Genomic DNA, 19,294 nt, shown 5'->3' with positions numbered 1-19,294 from the left:
ACTATGGGGTTTGTCCCACTGCCTTAAGGGCATGTGCGGTGTTGTGGCTCTTTGAGTAACATTGACCCCTCCTGCGGCCAGACAAGACTAACTGCCACTGCTTTAAATGCTGTGGAATCTGGATGATCTGAACCTCCCTTTCAAACAAACTGCCAGCCTTTTCTGTGTTTGATGCCCTTTGTACTGCCTATATGCAGCATCCCTCTCTGGTACTGTCCTGTATAGTTCTAACCATATTGCTGATTAATGACAAATAATGAACACAGAAGCCAGCCAAACAGGTTGGCTAATCAGGCATTTACTCTTTTGGCATAGTTTACTAATCTAAATTAGATGAGATTTACTGGAATCTGTTTTCAGACATGTATCCCAACATTTTCTTTCACTGGCATAACAAGGGCTGATGTAGATCTTTTTTTTAGTAGCGAACTGCCTTGAGCAAATGTACTTGTCACAGGAAAAGAGACTTGGATGTGTACAATTTTCAGCCTGTATCTAGCATTTGCATGTACTTCAAGGACAGACAGTGTATATAAAGGTTATTTGTATGATGTATGAGGCGGAGAGAAGAGACACATACCTGTTTTGGGATCATAATGAGACAAGGACAAGATAGTACCCAGACTGCTGCTGACAGATTTCTAGTTCACAAACAACGTGGCTAGTATGTATTCACCTACCGTTGTCTTAAGGTTAATACATTGTCTAGGCCAAACCGTATCTTTCTAGGAGTGTGGTTCATCAAGAGACATTTCTACTGATGACTGACTGAAACAAGGTAATACTACTGGCTGCTTTTTTTTTTTTGCCTTCCTCTGAAGCGTTAGAACATTAGCCCTACTAAGCCTTGGGGTTTTTGATGGGGATGAGCTTATGGTCCTTCTATTATTTAGAAAACTCAGAGGTTCCTGGCTAGAGGGTCCTATTCTTCCCCCCAGGGTCAGTCATAATGATGACCAGATATGGAGTCAGGAAGGACTTTTCCCCCTAAGTCAGATTGGCAGGGACTGTGGAGGGTTTTGCCTTCCACCGTAGCATGGGTCATGTTCCTCTTCCTAGGGCGGTCTACACATATCCAAGTCAATTATTTCCCTTTCCTTGCAGTGACAGGGCATTGGCAGTGAGTGACCTTGTCTCCCCTGTTTTACCCATGGGAAGTTACTGGGTGTTCTTGGCATTTCTGGTTCTATGATTTGTAGCTGTGTGTGAAAGTTTTCAGTGCTGCTTTTGGGGAATCCTTGGGTCAGTGATTGCCTGTAAACACAGGGGATTGGACTAAGTGGCCTAGGAGGCCCCTTCAAGGCCTAAGTTTCTGTGTAATGACAATACCATTGACCTGGGGCTGTGGGAACTGGCAGAGTAAAGTGGCTGCCCGCAGAGAAGCACCAGGTAGGATGTTGGGAGGAATGGATGACTCCTTGCACTGTAGGACAATGTCCAGAACACCTAGGCAACCCCTCTACTGCCCCAGTATGTGATTTTTGGTTTTTTTTTAGTTGGAGGATCTATACAAAGCCTACTTCTCCAGGCTTGCTGAGGTGGCAGTCCCTGAGCTATTCTGCCCAACATACAGAAGTAGACAGTTTATCTGCATGGGTTTGCTACACCAAGGACCTTCTCATGTGATATAATCAGTCTGGCTCTGCTAGATTTAGAGACTTGTGTGGGCAGAACTGGCCCTAGGGAAAATGACACCCTGGGCAAACTTGTATTTTGGTGCCCCCTCCTCCCCTGGGCACTGTGCTGCATCCACCTGGCATCTGTCAGCCTGGCCTGCTACTGCCTAAGCACCCATGTGGAGCCACCTCTGAGGCTGGGAATGATCACAACACCCCCGGCACAGTTGCATGGTCAGCTCCCACCAGATGGGGTGGGGGGGAAAAGGCAGGAAGAACGTGACTGCATTGGCAGGTGACCCTATCCCCGTTAGTCCCCAGTGCTGTGGGCATGTCCCTGGTCCAATTACTGGGAGCAGAAAACGTGCTCCCACAGCCACTGCTTAGTCTGGCTTCTTCTGAGCAGTGGCTGGAGGCGGAGAGGGAGGGGTCAGCTGGGCCGGGTCAGGAACAGTGCTGCTCTGTGTGGTGCCCCCCCGACCACAGCACCCTGGGCAGCCGCCCACATCACCTACCCCTAAGTCCAGCTCTGCCTGTGGGCCCTGTTCACTGGGGAGACTTGCACCTCAGCACAGAGTTTGGCCTTAGGATTGGCCACACTGTGACTACAGTTTCTATAGTTTTATGTTCTGCTAGCCAGACCCAAAATGGTGAATCTTTATTCATGCTACAACATTATGCTTTAAATCAGATGCTTTGCTTTCAACAGGGGTTTATGCACCAAACTAGACTTCAGAGTCATTTCTCAACCAAAAGTGACAGGCAATGTCCTACCCACAGTGGATGTTTAATTGCAACTTCAGGGTCTTGCCAAGAGTTTAATCTTAAGGAAAAGTATTCAGAAGTAAATTCTGTACTAGGTTTAGAGTAATGGCCTAATTCAATGGTATTCACTGACTACTTTACATTGCTCCAGTAATGCAAAGCAGCAGTTAATCCTGATTAATAAACCAGTTAAACTAAGTTTAGGTCTATTGTGTATCACTGGAGTGATGATAGAACACTAGAACTGTGAACCTGGTTCTAAACGTGCACAGTAGGAAACGGGCTAATGGGTGACAGCCTCCCTCTTTTGCAGGCTATGAGAATTTTTCCAGGATTTTCTTTAATAACTTGGGCATCTCATGTAGGAGTCTTCATTTAGTAACATTTTATAGGATCAGCTGTACAGATCCTGGCATTTCTGTTAACCAAAGATAAATGTGATCAAAATAACATACTACAGAGCAAATTCTAATCTCCAGTAAAGTGAGATGTGGAGTAATTCCACTGAAGTCATTGGAGCTACTCCATATTTATACTAGTTTAATTGGAAGTTTAGACTTCAGGAAGGCCTTCGATACGGTATCCCACCCCATACTGGTGAACAAGTTAAGAGGCTGTGACTTGGATGACTAAACAGTCCTATGGGTGGCAAATTGGCTAGAGGGTCGCACCCAGAGAGTCGTGGTGGATGGGTCAGTTTCGACCTGGAAGTGGGGTCCCGCAGGGCTCGGTCCTTGGACCGATACTCTTTAATGTCTTCATCAGCGACTTGGACGAGGGAGTGAAATGTACTCTGTCCAAGTTTGCGGATGACACAAAGCTATGGGGAGAAGTGGACACACCGGAGGGCAGGGAACAGCTGCAAGCAGACCTGGATAGGTTGGACAAGTGGGCAGAAAACAACAGAATGCAGTTCAACAAGGAGAAATGCAAAGTGCTGCACCTATGGAGGAAAAATGTCCAGCACACCTACTGCCTAGGAAATGACCTGCTGGGTGGCACGGAAGTGGAAAGAGATCTTGGAGTCCTAGTGGACTCCAAGATGAACATGAGCTGGCAGTGTGACGAAGCCATCAGAAAAGCCAATGGCACTTTATCATGCATCAGCAGATGCATGACGAATAGATCCAAAGAGGTGATACTTCCCCTCTATTGTGCGCTGGTCAGACCGCAGTTGGAGTACTGCGTGCAATTCTGGGCACCGCACTTCAAGAAGGATGCGGATAACCTGGAGAGGGTCCAGAGAAGGGCCACTCGTATGGTCAAGGGCCTGCAGACCAAGCCCTATAAGGAGAGACTGGGGCACCTGGACCTCTTCAGCCTCCGCAAGAGAAGGTTGAGAGGCGACCTTGTGGCTGCCTATAAGTTCATCACAGGGGCACAGAAGGGAATTGGTGAGGTTTTATTCACCAAGACGCCCCCGGGGGTCACAAGAAATAATGGCCATAAGCTAGCAGAGAGCAGATTTAGATTGGACATTAGGAAGAACTTCTTCACAGTTAGAGTGGCCAAGGTCTGGAACAGGCTCCCAAGGGAGGTGGTGCTCTCCCCTACCCTGTGGGTCTTCAAGAGGAGGTTAGATATGCATCTAGCTGGGGTCATCTAGACCCAGCACTCTTTCCTGCCTATGCAGGGGGTCGGACTCGATGATCTATTGAGGTCCCTTCTGACCCTAACATCTATGAATCTATGAATATGAAGCAGAAGCTCATATACTCCTTTGGTGGAAATCAGGAGAGAGGTAACTGTCAGAGAACTGGCTTTTGCTGAGCTTTAAGGGAAAGTACACAGCAGCATGATTCTTACTTCCCTCAGTTAATGAAAAGAACATAAGAATTGCCATTTCCTGGGTTAGACCACAGTCCATGTACCCAATAGTTTATCTCATGCAGTGATGGTGCAGATGCTTAGGGGAAAGATAAATAGGGCATGTCCAGAGTCTTCCACCATTGCTCCTTTTCCACTGTGGCTTCCAGCATTAGGAGATTTCCGAGATTTAGGAAGTTCTGATTCAGGAGCGGCACTCCTATCTGACATGACCAATATCTACTAGTGGATCTTTCCTCCATGAATTTATCCAACCCTCTTTTGAACTGAGTTAAACTATCAGCCTCCACATCTTTCAACAATAAGTTTCATAAGTTAATTACACGCTGTGGTGAAGAATAATTTCCTTTTGTTAGTTTTAAACCCACAACCTAATAATTTCATTTTATATCTCCTAGTTCAAGATATAAAATATGGGCCAAATTCTGTTCTTATTTACATGGATGGAAATCTGGAATAATTGTTGTGGTTATAGAATCATAGAAATTAAGGGCTGGAAGGGACCTTGAAAGATCATCAAGTCCAATCCCTTGCTCTGGGCAGATCAAATGATCCAGTCTCCTCTTGAAGACCCCTCTGTCTAGTCTCCTCTTAAAGAGCTCCAAGGTTGGGGACTGCACCACCTCCTTGGGAAGTCTATTCCAGATTCTAGTCACCCTTACAGTACAGAAATTCTTCCTTACATCCAACCTGAAACCATCCTCTAACAGTTTATGACTATTGCTCCTTGTCGCCCCAGGGAGCCTTAGTGAACAGTTTTTCTCCCAGCTCCCAATCAGCAGAATTACTCTCAATTTATATTGGTGCAACTCACCAGATAAACTAGTCCATAGTATTTGAATGTTTTAAATCCTAGCCTTGTCCATTATGAGTTAATAATAAGCAAACCCTATGGAAGCAATATAGCTGACATATTTATTACAGCGTCCTTTGGAAGCAATTTCCTTTCTGATGTGTTTTTTCTCAGTGACAGTATTATTATAAAGTTAAGGAGAACAGAAAGAGCTTCCAGATTAAATTCTTCATAGACGAAATGACAAAATTAATGAAGCAGTGTATTCTATTCAGAGATGTAAGGAAATATACCATGACGTTAATAGCTGTTTTACAGAGAGATGCTGAGAGGCATTGGCAAGTTTCCATCTGGAGTGACACGATGAAATCAACTCCACATACAGCTTTGCAAGAGGGAGACTTCACAAATGATTTCATATGATTTTTCATATAATTGGTTTTTGCTTATGAATAAAAAAGACAAGGATCATCAATTGCTCAGCCAGCAAGAATAAAACAGGAGACATAAGCAAAGTCAGCCATACTGTTAATTTTATAATCAGCCCTTAGAGGTCAGAAGGAGCACTGATGGTTGATCAGCAGTCAGCAAACCTAATTGTTTGGTCCATACTGCCATGTGGAAACAATACAGAGGCCATTCAGTCAAATGCCTTTCAATCATGTTATGAATTTGATTGCGGTAAGGTGCTCTCTTAACAGAATGCATTAACAGTTTTGCCTCAACAAGTTCACACAGAATCATTACTGCTGAGTCCTTCATAAAAACAAAGAGAGCCAAGTGTTTTATTTCACTTGAACCAAGCTCTTGAGCTTAATTTAGAAAACAACATCTGGTAAAATCTGGGGCCTTGGAAGTCAGTGGCCAGACTCCCATTGACTTGACAGTGTCTTTGTTCACCTTGGCAAACAGCAGCCATCCTTGCCAAACCACCAGAGCATGTAGACATCCATGCATTTCTGGTGGCTCTGCACAGCTCAGTGCTGCAACTAAGCCATTGAAACATAAGGTGCATTATGCAGTGTTACAGTGTACTCCCTACAGGGGCCCTGCCTATAGACAACTGCTCCGTGACTTGTCTTTTGATGCTGGCCTGCAATATAAAGTAGGTTTTTAACCTGTAAAACCCCAAAATGGTTTGGGTCCTGGCTAGCAAAAACCTCATCATGTCTCCCTATCCATGCAATACTAGGGTAGATGTGATTGGTTGAGATGCTCCAGGCTGTGAACTTTGGTTTAAAGAGGCTATTTGCAGGATGTCGTCAGAGAGATCCTCTACTCTAGAATGTGCCTCCCAAGATTGGGTAGCCTTTAGGTTATTCTGCAAAGCCTATGCTGTTTATGGATTTCCTTCTGTGGATTGGTATTCAAGGAGCATCCCTAATCCAAGAAACTCACAGTTTGATGGCAGACTGACAAGGGGTTAAGAAGTAAGAGCAGAGGTAAAATAACAGACTAAGTACATACAAGTCAGCTAATATGTTAGAATCTGATACAGTAGCTTGTGATTTATGAAAGCTCATGCCTCCCTAAACCAGTTAGTCTCTAAGGTGCCACTCAGCCTGTCTATCTGTCTTCAGCCTAACACAGCTAATCACCTCTCTATACAAACCAGCTCTGTGATATTGAAGGATAGGTTGGTTACTTCATTTTTCTCTATAAGGGGCCTGATTCTCTCTTCCCTACCTTGGCTGTTTATGACTTTACTCTGTGAAAAGTTCTGGGGAAATTAATGGGGGGTTTTATGGAGGAATTTACTGTTCACTGTGAGGTAGAGTGGCAAAATAAGGGCCAGCATAATTTAATTTGTTGCTTTGCAAATCTTTTCAAGAATCAGAGCATGACAGCCCTTTCAACCTCATCACAGCCCTACAGGATAATCTTATTTAAAAATATAGGCCCAGATTTTTGGCAATAGCCAGCAGCACAGCACAGCTCAGGAGGAGAAGTAAAAAACTTGTTCTAAGATTCTTCTGTGCTCATCTAGTCCAAGGCTGGCTGTGTACTACTTTGACCTCCATGGGGCTGCTCTACACTGTGCCATCTGCCAATACCTATGATGACAACTGGCAATCGACAGGATGCAGGGGATTCCTGGCTATAGTCACATGGGGAGGTGGGATGGCAATAAGCAGCTATCTGTACTACTGGAGGGTTATTCCAATACTGGGTTGATTCATTTCTTTCTGGTTATGGTGGTTTTTGATCCAGTATCAGCTGATGAGGAAGTGCAATGAATTGCATCTCTGACTTTCTTTTCAAATGGTAACAAGAAAGAGCTATTGCCTAAGGTATAGGCAGAATCAATATGGATGTCAAAAAGCCATTGGTTTGTGGGGCAAATTTCCAGATTTAACCCAGCTGATCTAGTGGCTTTACGTACAGTTCATTAGCATGGTCCTAAGAGCTCATTTGCTGTGCTCCAGTTTGCTTTCCTCTGTGCTGTCCATAGTTGCTAGTACTGAAAGTACAACCATGCTGTAACTGTTTTAGAGTCTCTTCTGTGATGCTGGTACATTTAAGAGTTGATGACTACTAAGCAGACTCACTGTTCAGCACAGTAGATAGATTTTATGTTATAGGACAAATTGTTCTCGTGTTACATCAGTGCAATTATGCTAACTTTAATGAGAATGCATTAGCATAACGTAAGGGGAGAATCCGGCTAATCTGATTATCTCTGCATTTGTATTGCTGTCACCTTGCCTCTCCTACTATTGTAAACAACTAGATTGTCATCTTTTTAGGGCAGATACTATGAACCAGATCCTCACCAGTGTAAAACAGTTCAGTTCCATTGAAGTTGGGGGTCTGTACACGTGCCCGGAGGCTGCATTGACACAGTGTAATTACAGTACGTTGGAGCAGACTTGATTAATTGAGACTGCTGGAGTGTACTAATTAGCATGCTCCAGCAGAATCCACGTCTCATGTATCAGTATATCCGTGTTTCAAAATGGCAGCAGGGGTGCTTTAACTAAAGCTCATTCATCAAGTGTTAGATAAAGTGCCCCTGCTGCAATTTTGAAGCTGAGATGCTGCAGGCACTTTAATTAGAGAGGCTCTCAGAGGTGCTCTAATTAAAGCACCCCCTCGCCCCCTGGAGCATGTATGAAAACACCATGGCGCTAACCCTTTTGTATGATAGCTCACCCCCTGAACCCCTGTCTCTCATTCTTTGCTAAGTGTCAGCAAATGAAAATTAATTAGCTAAGAATAAAACCATCTTTTGTATTATGATCACCAGAAAATGGTTAGGTGGGTCAATGCAGCACTATATGGCCAACTGTATTGCCACTGAATATTTCATTTTCAAATTCAACAATGTGAATGTGAGCATTATTTATTATAGTTTAATATATACTAATGTCATCCTCATTACTTGTTTAGCATTACAGATTTGCACAGTGCTTTAATCATACAACCCTGGAAAATGAAAAGTTTCTCACACAGCATGCAAACCAACAGAGCAACTGATACTGGCTCAGAGCCACTGTTCATCTTGTTCATCTTGTATTTTGTCTTTGACAGTAGCCAGTAGCAGACTCTTTGGAGGAAGGTCATGTTCTCTCCAGAATTCCCAGATTTTTCTCTCTTGCCCCAATGCCCGCCTCCCCATCACTACGCTTAGCTAATTATGTATTTAGACTTGTAACTATCTTAATCATTTAGTCAACAAAAGCCTATCCTATTTCTTTGGAGGTCATTATGATAGTTCATGTTTACTTTCTCGTTAACATTTCCCGTATATTGCATCAAAGCATACTGCCACACCCTCCACATACCAGTCTGAGCAAGAGTACAGTTTTCTCAAAATTCAGGTCATTTTTCACTTGTTGTCTAGCACCAGAAATCTTTTTGCGGTTTGCAGGTCCAATCACAAAGAGTCCACAAAGTCGACAGGGCTGCTTTGTGTATCAAACGGTATTATCACCAAGCAAATAATGTTAATAGATTTGGAGTTCAATCGTATCACAATTCTGGTTTATAATAGAAACACCTATCTGCCCTGAATAGGAGAGCGAGAGTCATAGAAAGTGATAATATATTTGGAGGCTTAGTAACCTTTATTCCTGCACTGAGTCACTGATCTCAGCTTTGATCAGAGTTAGTTACTAAAGGGACCGGACCTTTTACTTTCACTGTTACAAGCATATATTGTATCAATATTGCATTGTAAATGCATGAACATTTGTTGTATTCCAGAATCCCCATCAGGGCTATTTTGAATGAAAACTGATTGAATATTTTTAATAGAAGTAAAATTATTCTCCTGAGTCTGGATGAGACTTCCCGAGTCTACAACCACAGAGTGAGTTTTTGCTATATTTAATGTTTTGGTGAGTAGTGAGATCTATAATGAACTGTTACCTCCCTGTGAACCTCCCTGCAACGGTCCAGTGCCACCATTTTAAACACGTCCCATTGAAATCAATATGACATCAAGGATGGCTTGCTGTGCATTTAGCAGTACAGGGTGCATGTAACAGCTGGATGTATTGGGCCTATTTCACAGCAATGAAACTGTTTGTAAGGCACAATTTAATCTTGTTATAAGAGTATCTTGTCTGATTAGGCCACAGCTTGAGTTCTTCCCTTGTAGTCAGAGCAAGAACTACATTAATACTAAAGAAGGAATTTTGTTCAACCACTGCTAGAGCTACTCTCACTTAATCAGTAAACTCTGATTTCAACTCCTATAAAGGTCCATCTTGCTGGCTCAGATGCTGGCATGGAAACAAACCCAGGTTGAGGTACAAATGATAGAAATATCTCAAAGGCAGCTCTGGTTTCTTTGGAGTTACTTGATAGCTGAGGTTGGGTATTTCTTGAATGGGAGTTAGTGATACGTGCATTATTTGAGCCACTGGATCTTGGCATGAGACACCAGAACATGGGCCGCTGATGTGAGGGATCCCTGGGGGATGCCATTCTGCCCCCATCTCTGAACTGGTGCCTAGGGCTGGTGCCCCACCTGCCCATCCCTAATTATACTACTGCTTGTAAAGCATTAGTGTTTAAATCTCAATTTCTGTTCCTCAAAACTCCTACAGTCAAGGCTGATTTTGTTCTCCATGCCTGATTTTGTTCTCATCACCTTCTGTTTTGTCTCTCACATTCTGACAATGATACCAACCAGACCTTCATTTCCTTCTCCCACTCTTATCTATGTCCCTTTTCTTTGGCCACTCGTTATTCCCTGAACAGCCTACTTATTCATGAGAGCTTTGCTTGGGACAGTGGATAGGGCATGGGATTAGTTCAATTCCCTAGCTACCACTGATTTACTGTGTGGTCTTTGGGAAGTCAGTTAACCTCTGTGTGCCTCAATTTCACCATCAGTAAAATGTGCATGGTAATATTTACCCAGTTTTATAAACGGCTTTGATATTATTTGTAGAGCATGCTATATAAACTTTAAATGTTATCTTCTTAATATGCCTGGCCCATCCTGTCTTTATTTAAATTCTTATTGAAAACCCACTTCTTCTATGAGGCTTGTAAATGCTACCCTATGTCAATATAATATCATTATCACTCTCATCTATGGAGTAACTCATCGAGTACTGAAATAAATCACTTTCCCATGGGATTACTGCCTAAAAGCCAAATGTAATCAGTAAAGTCTGGGTTTGACAAGGCTGTCACAGATAGAATTCATTTACTAATGAGTTGCAGCTTAATGTCCACATAGTAATGTGTCTTTGGTTTTAATGAAACATTATAGAGACCTTCTTTTTCAGCATTTGTTGCTTGTTAACTGTTTATCAGATATGCTTTTCCACTTGCATAGAAATCCATTTTTCTTCCAGTGAATGCCAGTTCAACAATAGGGCTGCGAATATTGTACAGCTCAATAATGCTTTCTAAAATAAGGTTCTTTCAAAATAATTTACATCTTCTGCCTTAGCTGACAGTCCAACAAACTATTGCCAAGACACAGAGGGATGTTTCCTTCTGAGGTGATTTTATAAAATAGTTTCTCCTGACATCTGCTGAGAGAAAAATAAAGGTGCTATCCACTTACCATGCTATCAGGAGAAAACTTGAATCATCGATAAGGGTGGTTACCAAGCAACCAAATGCAGTCTACAACAGTGATAATAGCACTTTGAAAGTAAGCCACTTAGTCTGGTACATGCAATGCTCCACTTTCCAATTAATGAAGAATTCATATCAGCTTCATTGTGTTACTGGTATTATTTCTGGCAGACACACATTACCAGTATGCATTGCCCCATCATTATTGTGATTGTAAAACATTATTTAAAATGATATAACAAAACTAACAGTAAATTTGGAAATCTAAAATACAGATAATTTAAAAGTGCCTTTTGTAGAGAAAGTCCCCTAGAATTTAGTAGAAAATGATAATGCTTCTCTAGTTTATTTTACCTATTGTATAGAATTAATAGAGAATTTAATTCCTGCAGCAGAATGTTTCCTAATATTGAAAGGAAGATACAATTTATTCTGAACTTTGACAAAATTTGATATGGAATGCTATCTCCTTTTTTCTATAGAAAGGTGATATTTAATTAAATACTGTTAAACCATCTGGCTTACATCAGAATGTAGCACTGCTATGAAGGTAACAATAATAGGATGGTATTGCATGTCATTACCTGCCATGGTATACTAAAATGTTGACAAGAGGCTTATGCTAAAATGTACCTCTTCTTTCCCATCCCCCTGACCACCTCTATCAGGCCCAGATGCCATTCATTTCCCCTTATAAAAATCCCTTCACCCCTCCATCGTTCCCTAGTTATGTACCCCCACACACACATTCATGTACCCTGGTTGAGTGCCTTTAGAACAATGGTCTCCAGCCTATTGCTCATGGCTGACATGTTGCCAACAAGACTGTCCCATATTGTTCATGGCCACCGAAAATGTTGTTTGTACAGATGACTGCTAAATGTTTATTCAGGTTGGCAGGGAAGGCAAAGTATGATGTTGCCTGCAGCACATTACTTACTCCATTATATTGTCCAGGGCTTAGAGAAGGTTAAAGAGCACTGCTTTAAAGCCACCATCTCTCTACAGTCAATGGTGATTCAGAGAGTCTTGGAGGTACTTAGGGAGTCAAGCACAGTGGTGTATGTGAACTGTAGCCGCTCTCCAGAGTGTAATCCCCTGACTCAAGTTGCACAATAGGGTACTTCTGTTCACCCAATTCCAGGGGCCCTGGTCCCTTTTCTGAAAGTAGATGACAAACTGAATTAGGTGAGTGGTATTCCTCACTTTTTGCATCATAGCCCAGTGGTTGAAACACTGAGCCAGAAGGAGGGACTTGGCTTCTATAGACCCTCCTTAAGCTGAGAAGATTCATATCTACCTTTCCCACTTTTCAGGAGAGTAGCCTGGTAATCATAAGGCTATGGAATAGCCAGGGAGGGGGCACACACTATCCCTTCAGCAGGAGGCAATGGGTGTCCCTGAAGGAGCAGATCCATTGTGCAACCAAGAATGCCATGAGAAAGAGCCAAGTCATGGGGTGAGAGCAAGCAAGCAAGAAGGAGCCTGACTCTGAAGCCTAGTGGTTGTGGCACTCCCCTTGGTTCTGGACCCTGCCCCAGGACAGTTTATACATTTTATGTTAGACAGTCCTTGGTTAAGATGAAGAAATAACCCTGGGAGCAGGAACTGTAGTCCAGGCCTCCCTCCTCCAAAGGGAGTGTCTTAACCACCAGGCTACAGAGTCAGGCTCCTTCTTGTTCATTGGCTCTTTTGCCTCATGACTCACAAAGTCTGACATTTACTATATGTTTATACAGTGTCTGGTACAGTGATGCCTCTGGGCACTGTTGCAATACAAAGAATAATAACAATGAATCTTTCACAAGACAGTGTTGGGAGAGTAGTAGAAGCTAAAGGACCTAGAGCAGAAATAGATGCAAACAAAACTAGGAAGCCAGGTGTGGCTGTTATGAGGGTGAAAGACACATGAATCTACAGTTGTTGATTGCAGACTTCTAGCAAATATGCAAATGAAAAAGGGTGAGGAGCTGTGATGTCATTATGCATAAATAACCATTAGAAGGCTGTTGGCTGGCTTCCTGCATTTCACTGCAGGCATGTTGCCTTGGTAACATTTTAGGTCATTGTGGTAATGTTGGGTAGCTACGTACAAGCTTGTGAATTCTGATGTGATTAAGCTGTAATTATGAAATTATTGACTCAAAGAAGGGCTCAGAGTATGTGGTATCCACCATTTGCTGATAGGGGCTGTGCATGTCCTGCCCAGACCAGATTCAGTGGTGCATTACTAGAAGTCAATAGTCACCTATTCAGATGGAAGCACCTTTGGATAATGGGTTTTCTGAAGCTAGGAGAGTCAGTCTCCCTGCAGAAAGCTGAAGTTTGGGGACCTGACCGTCCCACAACCCAGACCAAAGAAAAGTGTTGATGCTGGCCTTTACAAGCCACAGCAGCTGGGTAGGTTAAAGGAGGACTCAGAGAACTGCACAGGAAGTGCTATGGCAGAAAGCTGAAAGAGGAGGATGTGTCAGCATGGAAAGGGGGACTTATTTTATTGTGAGACCAATCAGGTTTAGGGCAAGCTGACCCAAAGCAGGCAGAGATTGATTCAAAGGGCAAACCAAGCTGCAAGAGAAGACTCCTGGATGCACCACCAGAGGACATGGACCTCAGCCAAAAAAGTATTCCAGAGTGGTAAGGAGATTGAGGCAGGGAAATGCATACAGGGTTTATTATTTTTTGTGGATCTGGGTATTTTATATGATGATCACTAAGGCTGCCTACAGCTTGGTGCACTCCCACACCGAGTGCAGTGCATGCCCAGAAGAGGCATCACATCAGTTTGACACATCTCTCCCAACACCTGTATAGATTGTGCACTTCAGTGGGGCTTTCTGGTACTTTTGTCTAATAGCTGATTAAATCAGCTGTAGATAAAAGTGCTAGAAAGCCCCACTGAAGAGCCCAATCTATACAGATGCTGGGGAAATGGGTCTAACTGGCTCAAACTCTTCTTCCAGTAGAGGTACTGGGGAAATGGGTCAAGCTTGTTTTGGTAAAGTGCTGGGGGGGGGTTTCTCCTTCACATCTGTCAGCAGTCTAAGTGAATCTAGACTTGTTTTGCACTTGTATGCAAAGTCTGTGCCACACCTATCATGTGCCCTGAGTTAGGCTGGGAACTCAAAATGCCCACATGGATGGGAGATGGTGGGTTTAAGCTTTGAGGGTGAGATGTGGGGCCTGAGTGACCTGTACTAGTCCCAGGCACTTGATAGTTGGACTGTGGGCTTGTGATCCTCATAACAGGGTGCTAGAGAGATGTGCAACTCAAGAATATATGTAGCAGTACCCACCAGGGCTAGTGCTTGTGCTTTGTTCACACTCAGGTCTAAGAGCCTGAATCCAAGGATCAGAGCATAACAGAATAGCTTGGTGAGTGTCCAGCTCTCCCAGGGTTGTGTACGTGTGGCAGACATGCTGACAGGTACAGCAGGCTGGGGATGAAGGGAAGGTTTTCACTGAATACTCTCACTCATGTGGTGTTTCCTTTGTGCTGGAATGTTTCCAAGTGGTTTGTGAGATTTTTGCAATCCAGTGCAATGGACAATGCAAGTGAGTGAGCACTTCGGGTCACCTTCCCTAAGCCTAATGCAGGGTGAAATCTTCTGTCTCAGTATAAGCATTACTTCCCTATTGGTGAGCCTATGTATAATTGAATATTAAAGCCATTTCTGTGGGCAGGCCTGGTGCATAACTTACAGCTGTCAAAAGATGGATTTTGTCTCTGAACCCACTATCTGGTTTGCAAGAGAGCCGTACAGCAATGGCCAACCCCCCTCAATCAGCTGGCATTTCTTCAGAGGTCCTAGGGGTATGGTGTAAAGAGAGAATTTTCCCCGTCCTCTAACCACATGCCAGTGACCCCTGGCTCTGGCCAGTTGGTTGGTAGCATGACTCCACTTTCTATACCCCTCCTCCTGTAACTATTTACCTGGAGAAGTCATTACAGCTGGGCCATGTGAAGGGGCACAATGAAAAGGCTGAATCGCTCCCCAAGTCATGTCCCCCTCACATGTGCACCTATACTCTGCCCCTATTAGGAACTATTCATTACCAGAAAGCAGAAAAAATGAAGAAAGGAGCACAAAGTGCACATATACTGAACAGTCTTTGGGACTTAGTTGAAAGCAGAGTTAAAAGACCAATTGTCCTTCTCAGCCGATGCGGAATAGTTTTAGACTTTGCTTGGTTTTTACAATTTCTGTGTCAGCTTCTCAGCTGTAAATGCGTATGTGGTACATATGGAAAAAAAGAGATGTCTGGCGCCAAATAGGGTCTGCTACAGCTTTTAACAGTCTGTCCCATTTACTATTAAAATGCAGCTTTGCTCAGTGAAAATGCTGCTTTATCGCTGCAAAAATACTTACCAAAGACGCAGCCCTGATGTCAGGGGAGAAATGTGCGACATGCCAAACAGCTCAGAGCAGCAAGAATACTGTATGGAAACCAGCATCCAAGTCAGAGGGTCTCTTTGTTTCAAAGGGATTCAAAACTGCTGATCAGTGGAGTCCTGAATAGCTCAGGGTATTAGGAGGGAGTGGTGGATAATATGTTTTGATATTTATCATTAATACCAAGTTCTAGTTACCAGAATTCACCAAACAATTAAAATAATTATTGCTTCCTCCCCCCTCACTACCTCAGGAAAGTGATGAGCTCTGGCAGATGGATAGCAGTGTGCAGCCACTGATACACAGGGTCACTGCCGTGTAGCGTGCATCTGTCTGCCTGTCCCCACCAGCACTGAGGAGACCCTGGGTAGGGCAGCGCTCAGTGCATTGCCCAGGAATTATCTGGTTGTGCTTCTACCAAGGGGCAGTTTAAAGGCATGTCTGTGCTGTGACCGCTGCTGTGATAACAGCTTGTGCAAATCCTGCTCAGCGTGGGCTGCATTTACCTGGGAGGCTGGGTAAATGCTTGGTGGCTAGCCTATGCTGAGGTGGTTGCTATGACTGCAAGGCTAACAGTACCCAAATGAGCTCATTTAAAGCTAGCTCAGGTACCTCCCGCATGCTGCTCTCACAGCAGTGACTTCAGCGTAGACAACTCCAGAGTAACAAGATCCATGGGAAACTTCTGGCTCCCTCCCAATATATTCTTCATCCCCACCATTTCACCAACACATTCAACTCCTTCTCAGTTCAGTGGCTCCCCTCTACTTCTGCCGAGACAGAAGCAAGGCCTCTCCTCTAACTCAAGCAGTCCCATCCCACCCAGCTCCTGGTCAGCCCCTGGTCTCATCACATTGCAGTGTGACTGCATGGAGGAAAGGCAGGGTTCATCACATACATGGAGCTTCCCCTTTTCCTCCCTGGGTTCACCTTCTCTAACAGGGAGCTGGCTGGCTGCCGTCGGCTGTAGTGCTCCTTCAGAAATGTTTAACCCCCCTTCCAGGAGCCTCAGCAGTGCTTGGGGACTCAGAAGTCCAAAAGCCAATTCCGTTGCAGAGAGGAGAATCAGTCCACAGGGAATGCTTCTCCTCTTCAGAGTTTCATAGTTGTTAGGGGCTGGAAGGGACCTTACAGATTATCGGGTCCAGCCCCCCTGCACTTGGGCAGGAAAGACTGCTGAGATCAGATGACCCCAGCAAGATGGACATCAAGATGCTTTTCGAAGATCTATCCAAGACTAATCTGCCAGGAGAAGTGGGAGGAGCAGGGAGCTCTTGTCACAGAGGAAGAGTAACCACAAGATGGGGCGGGGGAGGACCTGCCATATCTTTGCACCAGCTGAAGGAACTCCTGCTGCCTCTGGAGGCGGAGGAAGTGGCTGGCAGCTCCTTTGAAGCTGCTTGCCCACCCGTCTGTCTGCCTGCTGCTTTCTATACCACCAGTTCCTGGAGCTGCAGAGGCCCACAGAAGCAGTGTGTGTGGGGGAATCAGAGTTGGAAAAGATACCTAATTGTACCCAGTTGAGATGAAGTGTCAGGAGTAGCTGACTGTGTTGCCTGTTGACATGAGTGGGTGCAGACACAAGGCACTGAGAAAAAACGAGGGCTAAAGACGTGGGAGGTAAGGACTGAAACAAAACTTGGCTGGTCTTAGTTAAGGTGGACAATTTGACAGGTGATCAAGGGGGAGGAATATAGAAATGAGGAAGTTCAAAGCTGGGGAGCACCTAATGACCCATCAAAATGGAACTAGGAATCTCTGCGTTGTGTCAGAACAATTGCCCTTCAAGCCCAGTATCCTTTCTCTGGAAGTGCCTGGTAGAGAGCAGATTCTTTAAAGGAAAGTGCAAGAAAATCCCTAGTGTCTTCCTAACCCCTGCCAGCTAGTGCTTGGCTTATGACTTGAAAAAAGGAAGGTTTCTTTAAAAGACATTTTGACTACTTTTTATGAAAATGCCCTTATTCTTATGTACCTGCTCTCATTATCCATACAAATGAGAATTGTTATACACCTTGGTAATCTATAAAGAATATTCTCAGTGGAATGCTGAAAGTACAAAGGAAGCTTGTTAAGCATTCTTTATGCATGGGTATCTAACCCAAATGAGTGGGCTGACCATATCCCTTGCCACCAGCCAGGGACAGTGCCAGGGGGTAGGTCATCTGGCCTATGGGCTTCTCACTCTGGCTGCTAGATTTGCTGTGTCAGTTGGTTCAACACCCAGGTTAACATGACCACTGTTCCCCCTTTTCCTACTGTCTACTTCTACTAATTTAGCTGCCAATGGCAACTGAAAACTAGAAATTCAGCAAAGGGTAAGCGGGGGGGGGGGGCATGGATGGGAGCAGTGTTAAGCCCCTGAGCCCCAGCACAGCAGCTGTGGCAGTCCCATAGACAAACCCCATAGACTGGATCCAGAGGTGGGTTGTCCAGCCCATGAAAAGCCCCACAGCCCAGATGACCCATCTGCAAGGGTGAATCCAGCCTGTGAGCCATATTTTTGATGCCCTTGTTCTTATGCATCTAGGCCAGCGGTTGGCAATATTTTGGGGAAGAGTGCCAAAAACACCCACAACCTTGACTAGTAAGATGTTGGTGTGCCAGGGGAAGACAGTGGGGGAGTCACAAGTGGCCCAATTCGTGTTATGGCATCACAGCCCCGACCCCTTCCCTGCTGTCCACCCTAAGGCACGAGCGCCAAGCAAAATGCCTTTGAGTGCCACACTCTGGCACCTGTGCTGAGGGTTGCCTACCCCTGACTTTAAGCTCATGTGTTTCTACAAGTAGTGTCTGCTGAGACTGGGGTTGCCTTGCTCTGTATGCCTAAACAGAATAGATTTATGACTTTTTTTTCCCTTTACTATTTAGGTTGACCTTTTTTTTCTTTTGCATTTAAATTTATGCCCCAAAGCTTGTACAAGAAACAGTTTCTATTATTAGCAACTTCCTGTTTTAAGAAACATTCCCAAATTTCCCCTCAGTACACTGGGTAAAATTTGCCTTTTCTATAAGTCTCCCTTTAGTGAGCAGCCAAGGTTTGTTAGCCCCCGCAGTGTTTATTTAACACAGGCTTTCATTGTGTAACTTCAAAATCAGAAAATGAAATGTCCAGCCAGATTTCACTGGAGTTGTTTTACATTGGGAAATCTTAAAAACTTATTTTTATTATTTGGTGGTTGTGTGACACCCAACTAGGGTACGGGGGAAAGGAAAGTCTTGTAATGAAACACCTTGGACTGAAATGCAAGAGAAGTGGGTTTACTCCTGGCTCTGCCATGCCCCAGGATTGACCTTGGGCAAATCATTTAATCTCTCTGTCCCTCAGTCTCTCATCTCTAATAATGCTTTGTGAGGATAATTTTTTTTCTTGGTTGTGGTGTGCCCAGATATTGCAATGATGGGGATATAGAAGTAGCTACATATATGGGAATAGAGTCAAATAGGCTACATCTTCAAAGAGCTTCAAACCTAAGAGTATATTCTAATGGTCCATTGATCATGGAGGAGCTCAGTCTCTTGCAGAACAGGCCCTTGCATAAGCAATATCTGAAGACCCAACATAGAGAAAGGATGTGATTTTTCCCCCTCTCATTTTATCATATTGGCCATTGTCTTTCTCAAATACAAATAAAATTAAAAATGTATTATTATATGCATTACCCCCGTAACAGGATGCAGGATATGGGAAAGAGGGAGAGCACTAATAGGAATACATTTACATTTTGGAGAAAAGGTTTACATATCCAAGCCTTCTTATCTTGGAGGGAGATGGTGGCTATAATGGAGACCTTTGAGCACAGGCAACAAAGGTCATTCAAGAAGAAAGACCAGCCTCAAAATTAGAGAGAAATGTGGGA

The 19,294-nt window shown here is 43.9% G+C and overlaps 1 protein-coding gene across 2 annotated transcripts in view; it reads left to right on the top strand.

Annotated features, from left to right (window-relative positions):
• Window positions 1-19,294, top strand: part of TSC22D1 (TSC22 domain family member 1) — a 313,047-nt gene that overhangs the window by 168,785 nt on the left and 124,968 nt on the right. The gene's annotated exons all lie outside the window — the stretch shown is intronic.

Source organism: Alligator mississippiensis, chromosome 1, assembly GCF_030867095.1.
Source record: "Alligator mississippiensis isolate rAllMis1 chromosome 1, rAllMis1, whole genome shotgun sequence".
Classification (NCBI taxonomy): domain Eukaryota; kingdom Metazoa; phylum Chordata; order Crocodylia; family Alligatoridae; genus Alligator; species Alligator mississippiensis.
The sequence above is the reverse complement of the archived record's forward strand: the minus strand, read 5'-3'. Positions and strand labels throughout refer to the sequence as shown.